Source organism: Ranitomeya imitator, chromosome 5 (assembly GCF_032444005.1).
Source record: "Ranitomeya imitator isolate aRanImi1 chromosome 5, aRanImi1.pri, whole genome shotgun sequence".
NCBI classification, from domain to species: Eukaryota; Metazoa; Chordata; class Amphibia; order Anura; family Dendrobatidae; genus Ranitomeya; species Ranitomeya imitator.
Window position 1 is genome coordinate 670,168,044 of NC_091286.1, and position 17,632 is coordinate 670,185,675.

General features: G+C 45.1%; 1 protein-coding gene across 4 annotated transcripts in view; it reads right to left on the minus strand.

Annotated features, from left to right (window-relative positions):
- Positions 1–17,632, minus strand: part of LOC138638743 (cytochrome P450 2C23-like) — a 761,024-nt gene that overhangs the window by 553,700 nt on the left and 189,692 nt on the right. For 3 of the 4 annotated variants that reach the window (XM_069728292.1, XM_069728291.1, XM_069728290.1), the window contains exons 1-3: positions 15,279–15,522; positions 14,963–15,145; positions 14,682–14,820 (exon numbers count right to left, since the gene is read on the minus strand). The exons of the other annotated variant lie outside the window; for it this stretch is intronic. The gene's annotated coding sequence lies outside the window, so the exon portion shown is untranslated. Of the gene's footprint in view, positions 1–14,681; positions 14,821–14,962; positions 15,146–15,278; positions 15,523–17,632 lie in introns of those variants that run through there. 4 annotated transcript variants of the gene reach the window in all.

Sequence of the window (17,632 nt, forward strand, 5' to 3'; positions counted from 1 at the left end):
ACCGGCAGGTTGAAAGGTTTGCTTTGCTATACAGAGAGCACCATCCAGGTATACTTAACTCCCTTCAGTCCCCATTGACCTTTCATCAGGCTTATGCCTTTTCCCTGATGATAATTCTACCGATAGTCATCAGAAAAATAAAGGAGGAAAGAGTGAAAGTGATCTTGGTAGTCCCATTTTGGCTCAAGAGGCCGTGGTTTTCATGGCTCAGAGCCATGTCAGTCTCTGACCTTTGGATCCTCCCTTGGGATCGCCACCTGCTTTCTCAATGACCCTTCTATCATCCACAGGTGAGGGACCTACGCCTGATGACATGGAACTTGAGAGGCAGTTGCTGAGACTAAGAGGATTCTCAGAAAATGTAATACATACCCTCTAAAAACTGAAAATGTAGGCCCCTTAAAAAATAGTGAGGAAAGAATGGTTGTAGATGACAAGGAAAAAGCTAACATATTAAACACCTTCTTCTCCACAGTATTCACGGTGGAAAATGAAATGCTAGGTGAAATCCCAAGAAACAATGAAAACCCTATATTAAGGGTCACCAATCTAACCCAAGAAGAGGTGCGAAACCGGCTAAATAAGATCAAAATAGATAAATCTCCGGGTCCGGATGGCATACACCCACGAGTACTAAGAGAACTAAGTAATGTAATAGATAAACCATTATTTCTTATTTTTAGGGCCTCTATAGCGACAGGGTCTGTTCCGCAGGATTGGCGCATAGCAAATGTGGTGCCAATATTTAAAAAGGGCTCTAAAAGTGAACCTGGAAATTATAGGCCAGTAAGTCTAACCTCTATTGTTGGTAAAATATTTGAAGGGTTTCTGAGGGATGTTATTCTGGATTATCTCAATGAGAATAACTGTTTAGCTCCATATCAGCATGGGTTTATGAGAAATCGCTCCTGTCAAACCAATCTAATCAGTTTTTATGAAGAGGTAAGCTATAGGCTGGACCACGGTGAGTCATTGGACGTGGTATATCTCGATTTTTCCAAAGCGTTTGATACCGTGCCGCACAAGAGGTTGGTAAACAAAATGAGAATGCTTGGTCTGGGGGAAAATGTGTGTAAATGGGTTAGTAACTGGCTTAGTGATAGAAAGCAGAGGGTGGTTATAAATGGTATAGTCTCTAACTGGGTCGCTGTGACCAGTGGGGTACCGCAGGGGTCAGTATTGGGACCTGTTCTCTTCAACATATTCATTAATGATCTGGTAGAAGGTTTACACAGTAAAATATCGATATTTGCAGATGATACAAAACTATGTAAAGCAGTTAATACAAGAGAAGATAGTATACTGCTACAGATGGATCTGGATAAGTTGGAAACTTGGGCTGAAAGGTGGCAGATGAGGTTTAACAATGATAAATGTAAGGTTATACACATGGGAAGAAGGAATCAATATCACCATTACACACTGAATGGGAAACCACTGGGTAAATCTGACAGGGAGAAGGACTTGGGGATCCTAGTTAATGATAAACTTACCTGGAGCAGCCAGTGCCAGACAGCAGCTGCCAAGGCAAACAGGATCATGGGGTGCATTAAAAGAGGTCTGGATACACATGATGAGAGCATTATACTGCCTCTGTACAAATCCCTAGTTAGACCGCACATGGAGTACTGTGTCCAGTTTTGGGCACCGGTGCTCAGGAAGGATATAATGGAACTAGAGAGAGTACAAAGGAGGGCAACAAAATTAATAAAGGGGATGGGAGAACTACAATATCCAGATAGATTAGCGAAATTAGGATTATTTAGTCTAGAAAAAAGACGACTGAGGGGCCATCTAATAACCATGTATAAGTATATAAGGGGACAATACAAATATCTCGCTGAGGATCTGTTTATACCAAGGAAGGTGACGGGCACAAGGGGGCATTCTTTGCGTCTGGAGGAGAGAAGGTTTTTCCACCAACATAGAAGAGGATTCTTTACTGTTAGGGCAGTGAGAATCTGGAATTGCTTGCCTGAGAAGGTGGTGATGGCAAACTCAGTCGAGGGGTTCAAGAGAGGCCTGGATGTCTTCCTGGAGCAGAACAATATTGTATCATACATAGTGTTGAGCGATACCGTCCGATACTTGAAAGTATCGGTATCGGATAGTATCGGCCGATACCCGAAAAATATCGGATATCGCCGATACCGATATCCGATACCAATACAAGTCAATGGGACATCAAGTATCGGAAGGTATTCTCATGGTTCCCAGGGTCTGAAGGAGAGGAAACTCTCCTTCAGGCCCTGGGATCCATAGAGATGTGTAAAATAAAGAATTAAAATAAAAAATATTGATATATTTACCTCTCCGGCGGCTCCTGAACTCAGCGCGGGTAACCGGCAGGCTTCTTTGTTCAAAATCAGCGCTTTTAGGACCTGAGAATCACGTCCCGGCTTCTGATTGGTCGCGGGCCGCCCATGTGACCGCCACGCGACCAATCACAAGCCGCGACGTCACCGCAAGCTATTAGCGCGCTCATTTTTGAAAAATGAGCGCGTTAATGACTTTCAAAGACGTAGCGGCTTGTGATTGGTCGCGGCCACGCGACCAATCACAAGCCGCGACGTCACCGCAAGCTATTAACGCGCTCATTTTTAAATTAATTAGTGGCCGCGACCAATCACAAGCCGCTACGTCTTTGAAAGCCATTAACGCGCTCATTTTTAAAAATGAGCGCGTTAATAGCTTGCGGTGACGTCGCGGCTTGTGATTGGTCGCGTGGCCGCGACCAATCACAAGCCGCTACGTCTTTGAAAGTCATTAACGCGCTCATTTTTCAAAAATGAGCGCGCTAATAGCTTGCGGTGACGTCTCGGCTTGTGATTGGTTGCGTGGTGGTCACATGGGCGGCCCGCGACCAATCAGAAGCCGGGACGTGATTCTCAGGTCCTAAAAGCGCTGATTTTGAACAACGAAGCCTGCCGGTTACCCGCGGACTCACCAGGGGCCGCCGGAGAGGTAAATATATCAATATTTTTTATTTTAATTCTTTATTTTACACATCTCTATGTATCCGATACCGATACCCGATACCACAAAAGTATCGGATCTCGGTATCGGAATTCCGATACCGCAAGTATCGGCCGATACCCGATACTTGCGGTATCGGAATGCTCAACACTAATCATACAATTAGGTTCTGTAGAAGGACGTAGATCTGGGGATTTATTATGATGGAATATAGGCTGAACTGGATGGACAAATGTCTTTTTTCGGCCTTACTAACTATGTTACTATGTTACTATGTTAAGATATCGGGAATTGGCATCGGAATTCAGATTTAAGTGTAAAATAAAGAATTAAAATAAAAAATATCGCAATACTTACCCTCTGACGCGCCCTGGTACTAACCGGGAACCTTCCTCCTTCGAATCAGTGCTTCCAGGACCTTCGGTGACGTCGCGGTGACGTCACGGCTTCTGATTGGTCGCGCAAGCGGTCACATGGGCGGCCGCGCGACCAATCACAAGCCGCGACGTCACCGCGACGTCACCGCATCATATTTTTTATTTTAATTCTTTATTTTACACTAAAATATGGATCTCAGGGCCTGAAGGAGAGTATCCTCTCCTTCAGACCCTGGGAACCATGGAAACCCAATGCACTGCATTGGGTTTCGGGTTTCGGCCGACCCCGACCCCGACTTTTTTTCGTGAAACCCGACCCGATCCTATAAAAGTAAAGGTCGCTCAACCCTAGTGATGGCTAGGGTTGAGCAAAATGGGTCGGTAATTTTCAGAAGTCGCCGACTTTTGGCAAGGTCTGGTTTCATGAAACCCGACCCGACCCCTGTGTGGGGTCGGCCATGAGGTCGGCGATCTTCTGAATCTGGTATCGGAATTCCGATACCGAGTTCCGATATGTTTGCAATATCGGAAATCGGTATCGGAATCCATATTTAAGTGTAAAAGAAAGAATTAAAATAAAAAATATTGCTATACTCACCCTCTGGCGCGCCCTGGTACTAACCGGCAGTCTTCCTTCGTTAGAATCAGCGCTTGAAAGACCTTCAGGGACGTCGCGGCTTGTGATTGGTCACGCGACGGCCCATGTGACCGCTCACGCGACCAATCACAAGCCGCGACGTCACCAAAGGTCCTTCAAGCGCTGATTCTTAGGAAGGAAGGCTACCGGAAAGAAGCAGGGCGCGTCCGAGGGTGAGTATATACCTAATAAGAATATACTCACCCTCGGACGTGCCCTGGGGACCCTGGCAACCATAGTAACCCATTGCAATGCATTGGGTTTCGGGTTTCGGCCGACCCCGACCCCGACTTTTTTATAGGATCGGCCGATTTCACTCGACCCGACTTTTGAGAAAGTCGGGTTTCGTGAAACCCGACCCAATCCTATAAAAGTAAAGGTCGCTCAACCCTAGTGATGGCTGATGTGCGTACTGATCTGAAGGAAGAGATGGCCGAGCGGACCAGGATAGATCTAACCAAGATGGAGATGGCAGAGCGGACCAAAGTGGAGCTGGCCAAGATGGAGATAGCAGAGCGGAGAGAGGAGAGTCAGCAGGCAAGGGGAGCTCTGGCCTTCGCCCAGGTACCTTCAACAGTAAGCCACAAAAAGATCCAGTATAATGCCTTCCGACAGTTGGGGAGCCAGAGGAAGACATTGATGGCTTTCTGCAGGACTTTGAGCGGCAGTGTGCCCTTCATCAAGTGAAGCAGGAGGAACGGGTTCAGATTCTGGCCAGCAAGCAGACAGGCCGGGCAGCGGGCACCTCTCGCACGGTATCTGATGAGGACCGTATGGACTATGAGCGGATCAAAGAAGTGATCTTGGCCCGATATGCGCTGACACCAGAGGCATACCGCCAAAAGTTCCGCGGACTTATAAAATGAGTAACCGATACCTACGCTGAATGGGCCTGTAAATTATGGTGGTCACTGCTACAGTGGGTACTAGGGAGCCAAGCAACCACTAAGGAGGACGTCCTTCAGCTCTTCTTGCTAGAACGATTCTTTAATGGACTAAACCCCAAGACACAGGAATGGCTTCGGGACAGGCGGCCAATGACTCTTGAGGAAGCCCCTCGTCTGGCCGATGAACATCATGACGCCAGGAGGCCTCAGTTGTCCGGATCAAAGATGGTCACTAGGGGTCCGCCCATGGACCTGGAGGGCCCCAAACCACCAAAGATTGTAAAGGGACCAGCTAGAAACCCGGCCTACCACAGTTCCCCTGGGGTGCGATGCCACACCTGCCGTCAGCTGGGCCACCTGCAAAGACAATGTCCCAACCAGACTCAGCATACCCAGTGGCCAAAAGCGGGAACAGCTACCAAGGCGAAGCTGACCCGGCATTGGGGGCTACAACTAACCAAAGGGTGGAAGACATGGAGGAAGTGTTGCATGAAGTAGACCCCGTGCAGGCAGCCCAGGCAGATAATCGACAACAGCATTGACAGGTCGCGTGGGTTAATGGGAAACGCATGCAGGGACTAAGAGATTCCGGAGCAACTTTGACCCTTGTGAAGCCTCATCTCGTCCAGGACCAAGAGAAGACGGACCGGACAGTGGCAGTCCATGTAGCAGGGGGAGCCATATATTGACTGCCCACTGCCAGGATTCACCTGAACTGGGGAGTTGGGGATGGCCTTGTTGAGGTCGGCTTGATGGAGGATTTGCCTGCAGACGTTTTGCTGGGAAATGACTTGGGGCCCATGTTGTCTGCCTTCTCGGTTGCCCCTCTGGCTGAGACATATCCTGTGACCACCCGGAGACAAGGTCAAGCTGCGGAGGTGGAATCACAGTCAGAGGAGGCCCAGGTAAAACATCCCAGCCCTACATGTATTCCCATAGCCAGAAACATTTCTTGGGCCACCCCAGATAAATTTAAGAGGGAGTTACTTGAGGATCCTTCATTGGAGGGATATCGTGGGAAGGCACAGGAGGGGAGAGGGGTACTGGAAGGGGAACAGTTTATATGAAGCAGGGACTCCTCTACCGGATCACAGAGCAGCACCACACAGGGACGAGCCCCACTATAAAATGACAGCTGGTAGTTCCCAAGAAGTATAGGCCGGAGTTACAGCAAATCTCTCATGACATACCCTTGGCCGGGCACTTCGGCGTCAGTCGCGCCAGACATCGTCTGACACAAAACTTTTTTTGGCCGGGGGTAACCTATGATGTTCGTCAATACTGCCAGACCTCTGACAGTGGCCAGTGCATTGGCAAGAGGGGAGATCGATGCACGGCCAAATTTCGCCCCCTCCCCATTGCGGAGGAACCATTTAGCCAAGTAGCGGTCGATCTGATAGGGCCGTTAGCCAAACACAGTGAAAAGGTATATATTGACAGTGGTAGATTTTGCCACACAGTATCCAGAGGCGGTTGCGTTACCTAACATACTGGCAGAGACGGTGGCGGCCGCCCCCGCTCCAGGTTTTCTCACGGGCTGGATTTCCCCGGGAGATTATCTCAGACCAGGGTACCCAGTTTACAGCAGAGGTGACCAACCAACTGTGGAAGCTGTGCGGCGTAAAGTCCATTAGAAGCGACCCGTACCCCCCGCAAACCAATGGGTTGTGTGAACGCTTTAACGGGACGTTAAAACAACTCATTGAGACGTTTACCAGGACCTACAGGGACTGGGAGAAATTCTTGCCTCACCTCCTGTTTGCCTATCGAGAGGTGCCCCAAGAATCAACGGGATTCTCCCCATTCGAACTGGTATATGGGAGACGGGTAAGGGGACCCCTAGACTTAGTGCTAGAACACTGGGAAGGGGAGGGCATCATAGAAGGGGTACCTATTGCACCCTATGTGCTGGAATTCCGGGACCGCCTACAGGAGCTGACCCAGGCTGTACGTGGGAACATGCAGGTGGCCCAGCGGCGCCAGCGCAAATGGTACGATCGGAGGGCCAGAGAGCGCACCTTGGAAATAGGGCAGAAGGTCCTGGTGTTAGAGCCCACTAGGCAGAACAAGTTCCAAGCTGCATGGCAGGGGCCCTACCAGGTAGTGGGGAAAATAGCCGACACCACCTATAATGTCGCCGATTGTGACGACCCCAGGGTTATCCGCATGTTCCACGTGAATATGCTGAAGCCCTATCAGGAGCGCCCTGATGAGGTAGTGGCCATCTGTGCACCTAAAGCAGAGGATTTAGCCGGACTTCCCTTGCCTGATGTCTTAGGAGAGAAGACTCAGTCTAAAACATGGGACCAGGTACACTGGGGTGAAGACTTAAGTCCCCGGGAGAGACAGCAGGCGGAGGAGTTGTTGAGGCAGCGACAGAGGATGTTTTCAGGGAAACCCGGGTACACTCACCTGGCACAACACAAGGTTGAGACCCAGGATCAGACCCCCCTGCGACAACCCCCCTTCCACGTCCCTGAGTTTGTACGAGAAGGGATGCGACAAGAGATACAAAAGATGTTGCGTTTAGGGGTCATTGAAGAGTCAGATAGTCCCTGGGCATCCCCCGTAGTGTTAGTGCCCAAGAAGGATGGGACTGCACAGTCTTGTGTAGACTATCATAAGCTCAATGAGAAAACAGTGACGGATGCGTATCCCATGCCGTGTGTGGATGACTTGTTAGACCGGCTGGCAGGGGCAAAGTATTTGACCACCATCGATCTATGCAAAGGCTACTGGCAGATTCCCCTTAGTCCTGATGCTATTCCCAAGTCGGCATTTGTGACCCCGTTTGGCTTATTCCAGTTTCGAGTTATGCGATTCGGGATGAAGACTGCCCCGGCGACCTTCCAGAGGCTGGCTGACCGGCTTCTGGATGGTCTCCAGGACTATGCGTGTGCCTACCTGGATGGCATCGCCATCTACAGTGCGACATGGGAAGAGCATCTAAATCACCTAGAGACAGTATTAGACAGGTTCCACAAGGCCGGAATCACCCTGAACCCAAACAAGTGTCATGTGGGCAAAGCAGAGGTTCAGTATTTAGGGTATTGGGTGGGAAGTGGGAAACAGAGACCAGAACCAGCCAAGTTTGAGGCCATAGCCAAATGGCCCGCCCCACGCACTAAAACCCAGGTCATGGCGTTTCTAGGGACAGCGGGGTATTATAGGAAATTCATTCCCAATTACAGCAGCGTGGCCAAGCCCCTCACTGATCTGACCCGTAAGAACCAACCCCGCCAGGTAACCTGGACCCCAGAGTGTGAGGAAGCCTTCCGCCAGCTAAAGGACGCCCTCACCAATACCCCCTTCGCCAGCTAAAGGACGCCCTCACCAATACACCTGTATTGGCCGCACCCAATCCAACTAAACGTTTTCTTGTTCACACAGACGCTTTTATGTTTGGATTGAGGGCAGTACTAAGCCAAGTCGGGCCGGATGGCCAAGAACACCCGGTAGCTTACCTGAGTCGGAAACTACTGCCCCGTGAAGTGAGCTATGCGGCCATCGAGAAGGAGTGCCTGGCAATAGTATGGGCACTCAAAAAGTTACAACCATATTTGTATGGACAACAGTTTTCCCTCCTAACGGACCATAATCCCCTAGTCTGGCTTAATCGGGTCTCCGGAGACAACGCCAGATTACTGTGGTGGAGTTTAGCCCTACAACCTCTGGACTTCACCATCCACTACAGACCCGGCAAACAAAACGGTAACGCCGATGGACTAAGTCAACAAACGGAACTCGTACCAACCCCATAAACTTCGGTTATCCCCAAACCGATCCGTTAAGGATCAGACTGTGTATGCCGATCGTGTCGCTGAAAAGGGGAGCCGTGTTACAGAACCCCCAGCACCAAGAATATGTTATGCAGTATATATTATGTATAATAGGTTCCATGTGAAATGCATCAGTCCACAGGCTGCGCCCCTGGTCAGAGCGGACAAGATATTCTCCTTCTGACCTCCCCCACCTTTGTAATTCCCACAGTAAATATCAGCAGGCTCCGGCCCCCTGCAGCTATTGTAATGTATGTCTGGCCTGCTTTTTCTATTGGCCTGCCCTGTGTATCTGTGTTATATATTCTGTGTGCTGTGAATAAAGTGTGTTCTTTTAGACTGGAAATACGTGGAGTAGCTGTCAGCTTTTATATGCTCTCACGTAATCAAGGAATTCCAGCCAGCGTCCTTCATTCAGAATCCAGCAAAAGCAGAGTGGACCTCCTGAAACACGGGGGGTGCTGAAAGAGGTCCTACAGCACAGTAGACCCCATTACATATGGTAATCCAAATTGACCTAAAACTGGAAAGATTTATTCTGATTTCATGTCAGACATTGAGAAAAACATTCAGATGCGTCTTTTTAGATTGTGTATGTAAACTTCTTGTTCCCACTGTAGATACCCTATGCTGTGGACTATAAGATGCAACCCAAATTTTGGGGAGGAAAACAGAAAAAATGTAAGGTGGAGCATTTTAGAATCCATTTTTACACTAGCATACCAAGGGGTTGGGGTAGATGGCTTGGGTGGAGGGTACAAGGAGGCAGGATAGCTGCTGCAGCAAGCTAGCAGTGGGGGCAGAAATGGGGTGATGCTGCGGGCCTCACTGGCATAAGGACCAGGATTTGTGGACACCACCAGCCTGGGCTCCCTGATCCCTCTACTTGCAGATCTATGTTTCTTCTACTTACCCTAGAATATCTCATGCATCGCCTTTATGGGGGTCGCCTTGCTGGAAAATATTTGGTGACTGTGACAATGGATCTTACAGGACTTCACAAGGGGCGAGTGGGCTAATCATCTACTCTGCTATTGCACCTTATTCATCTCTATGTATGTAAGATATATTTTATCTAGCATTCTCTGTATGTTACAGTGTATGGGTGGATTGAATCAGGTTGAATCCTATTTTTTATCAGTACATCTTAATATTTTTTCTACATCATATTTATTCTATGGCCTAGATGCCTATCCATTTTACAGCTTGATTGGGTACCTATCCCAAGATATATAAAACAGCTCAAAATGTATATATATCTACTATATAATTGTCTAATTCTGTCTGTCTGTAACGGAAATCCCATTCGCTGCTTGGTCGTCACATACAGTAGTTCACTCACGTTTACTGAACAAGTTCTGTCAGTCACAGTGCCATGTAGTTCAGTCAAGTTTACTGAACACGTTCAGTCAGTCAATGTGGTGTACAAAAATATTTTGGGTTGATATTGTTAACAAATATACAGTCAGGGACAAAAAATTTGAGAATGAGACAAATATTAATTTTTCCAAAGTCTACTGCTTCATTTTTTCTAATGGCAATTTGCATGTACTCCTGAATGTCAGAGTGATCAGCTTAACAGCAATTACTGTACTTGCAAAGTCAATATTTGCCCAGAAAATGAACTTTAACCCCCAAAACACATTTCAACATCATTGCAGTCCTGCCTTAAAAGGAGCAGCTAACATCGTTTTAGTGATTGATCCATTAACACAGGTGTGGGTGTTGATGAGGACAGGGCTGGCGATCAATCAGTCATAATTAAGTAAGAATGACATCACTGGACACTTTAAAAGGAGGCTGGTGCTTGGTATCATTGTTTCTCTTCAGTTAACCATGGTTATCTCTAAAGAAACACGTGCAGCCATCATTGCACTGCACAAAAATGGCCTAACAGGGAAGAGTATCGCAGCTACAAAGATTGCACCTCAGTCAACAATCTATTGCATCATCAAGAACTTCAAGGAGAGAGCTTCCATTGTTGTCAAAAAGGCTCCAAGGCACCCAAGAAAGACCAGCAAGCGCCAGGACCGTATCTTAAAACTGTTTCAGCTACGGGATCGGACTACCAGCAGTGCCGAGCTTGCTCAGGAATGGCAGCAGGCTGGTGTGAGTGCTTCTGCACGCAATGTGAGGCGGAGACTATTTGAGCAAGTCCTGGTTTCAAGGAGGGCAGCAAAGAAGCCACTTCTCTCCAGAAAAAACATCAGGGACCGACTGATATTCTGCAAAAGGACTGGGGAAAGTCATTTTCTCTGATGAATCCCCTTTTCGATTGTTTGGGACATCTGGAAAACAGCCTATTCGGAGAAGAAGAGGTGAGTGCTACCACCAGTCTTGTCTCGTGCCAACTGTAAAGCATCCTGAAACCATTCATGTGTGGGGTTGCTTCTCAGCCAAGGGAATCGGCTCACTCACAGTCTTGCCTAAAAACACAGCCATGAATAAAGAATGGTACCAGAATGTCCTCCAAGAGCAAATTCTCCCATCCGTCCAAGAGCAGTTTGGCGCCCAACAATGCCTTTTCCAGCATGATGGAGCAGCTTGCCATAAAGCAAAGGTGATAACTAAATGGCTCATGGAACAAAACATAGAGATTTTGGGTCCATGGCCTGGAAACTCCCCAGATCTTAATCCCATTGAGAACTTGTGGTCAATCATCAAGAGACGGGTGGAAAAACAAAAACCAACAATTTATGGCAAAATGCAAGCATTGATTATGCAAGAATGGACTGCTATCAGTCAGGATTTGGTCCAGAAGTTGATTGAGAGCATGCCAGGGATAATTGCAGAAGTCTTGAAGAAGAAGGGTCAACACTGCAAATATTGACTTGCTGCATTAACTCATTCTAACTGTCAAGATAACCTATTGGTACTCATAATATGATTGCAATTATATTTCTGTATGTGATATAAACATCAGACAAACACTAATAAAAACCAGAGGGCAGCAGATCATGTGAAAATATAATTTTGGTGTCATTCTCAAAAATGTTGGCCATGACTGTAGTGTCGATGTACTTCTTTCATCCGATGATTTATTTAAGTACAGTTATATATTCATGTAATGGTTTATATATTTTGATGATCTTTTTAATAATTTCGTTCAGTTTTATTAAGTTATGTGAGCAAGACAATTTAATGATAATGTATATATTTCACCCGGAAAATCCTGTGTACTCATTGCATTATTCTTAAATCTTCATAAATAAACTACATACTGTATATATATATATATATATATATATATATATATATATATATATATATATATATATATATATACAGTATATAAATACGGTGTGTATATGTGTATATGTACATATATATACATATATGCTGTATATACAGTATGTGTATATATATATATATATATATATATATATATATATATATATATATATACTGTATATATATAATGCCTTGCGAAAGTATTCGACCCCCTGGAGCTTTTCAACCGATTCCCACATATCATGCTTCAAACATAAAGATACCAAATGTAAATTTTTGGTGAATAATCAACAACAAGTGAAACACAGTTGTGAAGTTGAATAAAATTTATTGGTTATTTTAAATTTTTGTGGAAATTCAACAACTGAAAAGTGAGGCGTGCAATAATATTCGGCCGCTTTAACGTAATACTTTATTGCACAACCTTTTGCTGCGATTACAGCTGCCAGTTGCTTGGGATATGACACTATCGGTTTTGTACATTGAAAGACTGAAATTCTTGCCCATTCTTCCTTGGCAAACAGCTCGAGCTCAGTGAGGTTTGATGGAGATCGTTTGTGAACAGCAGTTTTCAGCTCTTTCCACAGATTCTCGATTGGATTGAGGTCTGAACTCTGACTGGGTCATTCTAACACTTGGATAAGTTTATTTGTGAACCATTCCATTGTAGATTTTGCTTTATGTTTGGGATCATTGTCTTGTTGGAAGTCAACTCTCCGTCCCAGTCTCAGGTCTTTTGCAAACTCCAACAGGTTTTCTTCAACTAGTATAGATGGTTAGCACTCGACTAGGTAGAGTAAAGGTGCCAGTGAAAGGGAACCCAATGTTCCAAAAGTCCAAGTCAAATATAGAATCACTGCACTCAGTAGAGGTATGCTTTGAAGTGAATTAATTTTATTTACGGTGATAGGTGAAGCGACAGTTGACGTTTCGGCCGAACCCCGGCCTTTATCATATAGTCGCCTTCGGGGTCACCGGGAAAGTATTGGCACCGTTTTGTAGTTTTTCACATTGACGCAATGTATCCAGCTTAGTGGATGATCCAATTAGGGATTGCAGCAAGTCAGGGGAGCGATGTCCTGACAGTGATACCTGGGAAGTATTGGTGGCGCAGTTGTCATGCGGGAGCACAGCCGTCACACAAACACTGCACCAGCGCGGCTGTGCTCCCACATGACAACTGCGCCACCAATACTTCCCAGGTATCACTGTCAGGACATCGCTCCCCTGACTTGCTGCAATCCCTAATTGGATCATCCACTAAGCTGGATACATTGTGTCAATGTGAAAAACTACAGAACGGTGCCAATACTTTCCCGGTGACCCCGAAGGAGACTATATGATAAAGGCTCCAGGAACATGGTCTACAGGGGACACCACTGCTTCTTCCACTGTTTTGCATAGAAGCCAATCCCCAGTCCACCATGCTGGTGAAATCTCTCTAGCCCTGCACCTGTTGTTGCCCACAGTCAAGCAGCACCATCATCAAGCCCGTCCACGTCCTTGTCCCTAAACAGCCTTCAGTTGTCTATACCCAGTGGTAACAGACTGTGCTGAAGCTAATTATTATTATTATTATTTATTGTTAAAGCACCATTTATTCCATGGCGCTTTACATGTGAGGAGGGGTATTCACAATAAAAACAAGTACAGTAAACTTAAACAATACAAGTCATAACTGGTACAGGAGGAGTGAGGACCCTGCCCACAAAGGCTCACAATCTACAAGGGATGGGTGAGAATACAGTAGGTAATCTGCATAGTTGACAAACATCACAATGCAGAAGAGTTGTGGACAGCACTGAAAGAGCAGTGAGATATTTGGATGACACCGCTGAACCTACAGCCAGGCATGGTTGCGTGTGACAATGGCTGGAATCTTGTGGCAGATCTGAGGCAAGGTGAGCTCACACATGTACCTTGCTTGCCCCCTGCGCTTCACCTCGTTGTTCAACGTTTTCTGAAAAGCTACCTAGAGCCGCTGGATCTGCTAGTGAAAGTACGCTGTCTGTCTGCCCATTTTAGAAAGTCAGATACAGCTTCAGCCATCCTTGCCATGCTTCAGCAATGTTTGCAGCTTCCGGCTCACTGACTGGTGTGTGATGTCCCCACACATTGGAACTCTACACTGCATATGTTGGAAAGGATTTGGGAGCAGAAGAGGGCAGTTGTTGACTACCAACATCAACAAGGCCATTGATATTCAGTTTAGACTTCACACATAAGACCTCAGGAGTACACATGGATGTCAGACATATGTACCATCCTCCAAAATTTGAGGACTGCATTAAAATGATAAAACATAGCCCAAGTGGTGGAGGAACGTTTTGGTCTGGGGTAAATTATTTTGCCTTATAAACAAGTCATTAGCCTGGAAAGGATGTACCTTAACAAATTTCTCAGCAAAATCCATTTTGGTTACGTTATTGTATGTTTGTTGGTGCACCTGTAAAAATGGCATGAAATTCTGAAAACATTGCTTACAAATGTTACCTAGGAGTCAGAATTGCTTCCAGGGGCGATCACCATTATACTCCCGTGTCATTTGAGCAGTGTTTTCATCTTTTTCTGATGTTTTCAGACCTTAAAAGGACCCCGGGGGGATCGCGGTAAAAACACTAGAGTTTCTCATAGACTTAGATTGAGCTCGTTGCTCGGGTCGAGTACCTGAATTTCCAATTTTCTCGACCTGAGCAACGAGCACCCGAGTATTTCAGTGCTCGCTCATCATTATTCGCTTTACAATACATAAATGTATGATGCAATTAAAGGGGAAAGAAAGAAAAAGATTTACCTAATGAGGGGGGAATAAAGGCTTCGTTCTTCTTAAATTTGCCTTATGAGTTGAGAAAGCCCAGGATAAAACTCTTCTGGCTTCTCAAAATAATTTTATCGCTAAGAGCAGAGTGAAGAAATGGAATGACAGTTGTGCCCTGGGGAAACAAAAAGGTAATAAATTACCATAAAAATATACAATATCACGAAAATATTATAAATATACAGAATTTATTAAAATATTCAATGGAAAACACACACACAAAGTCCAGACTTATGATATAAAAGAAGTCTCCTAACCTTTGAAAGATTATAACTTGAATGTAATGTCCGTAGTTGTGGCATCTGGGAGGCTTCCAGGTGCGATGTCCCCAAATCTTTGAATTTCATGAATGACAGCATCAGTATATGGCATTTCTTTTCTATGTTCTACTTGAGGTTGAGCAGATCCAATAACATTTTTAATTTCATTTAGCACTTTTTCTAAAAGGTAAAAATAGTATGTATTGTGAGTTACAAAGCAAATTCCAAAAGATATAAAATAAAGTAGAAGTTCAATATATGTTGGTCATAAATCAACATGGGAGAGGGGAAAAAGGATTTCCACAGTGCTCACCAGAGTATCACAGGACCACGGGTGCCAGGTTCAATGTGGCTGGACTCCACTTGTAAATGCAGGCAAAAAAGGAAAAACCAGCACCAGGTGATTTACATAAAAATTTAGGTTTCTTCTTTTATTCAATCCATTGTTTGAAAAAGTTAAAAACATACATATCATAGAGTTTCAAGGGGCAAAGATCGCCTCCACGCCTGATGCATTTCGAGCTTCATGTCCTTACTCATCGGCATCTAAAATTACAATGAACACAAGGTTTATAACACGTACACAAACCCATCCTCAGATGTGAAAGAAATTACAAAACAAATGGACCAATCATTATTTGGTGGAATCAAACTTTGAATCTTAGTCTTGAGAAAGCAGAATTAGAATCATGCGGCAAACAAATATTGTTCTATCAAATATTGCCCTTAGCAAAAATAGAAAAATAGAACATTTATTTGGCACATATTCAAAAACTTATGATGTTAATAAAAAGTGTTCACTATTTCAACTTTTGTACAATATATGCACTGATAATCATAAGGACATTTATCTCAATTCTTTACATCTGGCCAGCGCTGGGCAGCCCGCCTGAGCTAATAGAAGCGTGTCACTAATAGGCTGTTAACCTGGATGCTGTGCATCTCCATTGTGTGAACAGCACCACATACAAGTCTTTTATGTGCAGTAATAACATAAGCAGTCACCCCCTCCATTAGTTTGTTAGGTTGTGAGAGGTTGCCTCATCGGTAATTCTGCACCTGTGTTGCCCCCATCTTAACCACATGGGTCCACTGCATCCTGATAGTGCATTTGTTTGGAGGCCTAGGCAGGTAGGCATTTCTGCCTTTTTGCTGTTTTCTCAATTCCTTACATGCAGAAAAAAAAAGTGCACACTCCATGACCTGACGATGCTGTGCGGCCAGGAAATCACTGAAATACCACAACAAAAATGGCTGCGGTATTTCAGTGCATGGCTGACAATCCATGGATGCTGATTGGCTCTCTCAAAAGCACCAAAATTAAAAGGAGGAGACCCGAGCTCCCGTCGAATAACCCCGAAATACTAGGTGCTCGCCAAGTACACCCAGGATAGTGATACTAGTGCGAGTACCGAGTAGTGGCGAGTACATTCACTCATCACTAGTAGGAAACTGTTCACACATGCATGCAAAAAAGAAAATTGAGAAAATTAAAATGTAGTAAAATTGGAATGAAGCAGTATAACAGCACAGAACAATTTACTTATATTGCTCCTAGGGGGAACCTGACAAAAGAAATTAATAAAAATATCTTAAATCCCCCCTAAAATTCAAGCCCTCTGGATGTCTGGCATTTAGTGCCAGTATCCAGTATGCTTCTCTCCCCAGCAACAACCTCTCGGGTTAGTTTCTCTACTCCAGAGTCCATAGGTCAATCAGCGGTTTCCTTCTTGTCTGGAGTATCGTCATTTGCCTCAGAATCAAGACGTTCTCCATATCACCCCCCAAAAAACGACAGGGGAAATGAAGTTAGTTCTGTGTCTGAAAATGGGTCTCTGACATTAGAATCAAATAGTTCTATGAATAATACTATTCCTTTGGAGCTTCCTTTTGAGGAGCAATTAACATGTCTGACATTGCAGGAATTATATGGTGAAAGCTCACAGTCTCAATCTGCTTTGACTGAGACCCATTCTGACAAAGAAGTGATAACTGTCCTGTATTAATATCCTACTGTATCGAGGGTTCCAGCAATAGATCATTTTCAGAACATAATTGAAAGAGAAGTTAGAAATTTACTTTCTAGGAAAACACCCTATAATGACAATTTAACCTTTGCTGAAAAGAGTGATCTACAGGAATTAAAGGACAATCCTCATATAACTGAGACCTGCTGACAAGGGTGGGTCGGTTGTTTTGCTTGACAAACAATTATACGATCATGAAATTATCAGTATGTTAGGAGACAATGCAACCCTTACTACCCTTTGTCATCAGATCCAACTGTAAAGGTTCAGAAAGATTTGGAGAAACTATTGGGGGAAGGTAGAGCTTTTGGGAGTATTGACTAAAAAATGTCACCCTGATCCTCCTTCCTCCCACCATGCCGAGTGCCCTGAAACAACTGATCCCACACTTGGACACTTGGAAGAGCTGTTCAGTTTTCCCTTTCAAGAATCTTGGCCGGTCAACTTGAAGTGGAGCCAGATGAGATCGAATGTAGCAATGCCCAATGTTTTGAACAGCCACGGTCACACGAAGTTGATGGTGGGAAAGTGTCACAAGAGGTGGACGATGATAAGACACAATTGCTATAAAGTCAGGAGGAGGAGCAAGGTGAGGATGTGGAAGTTGAGGTGGTGGATGACTATGTGACTGACCCAACCG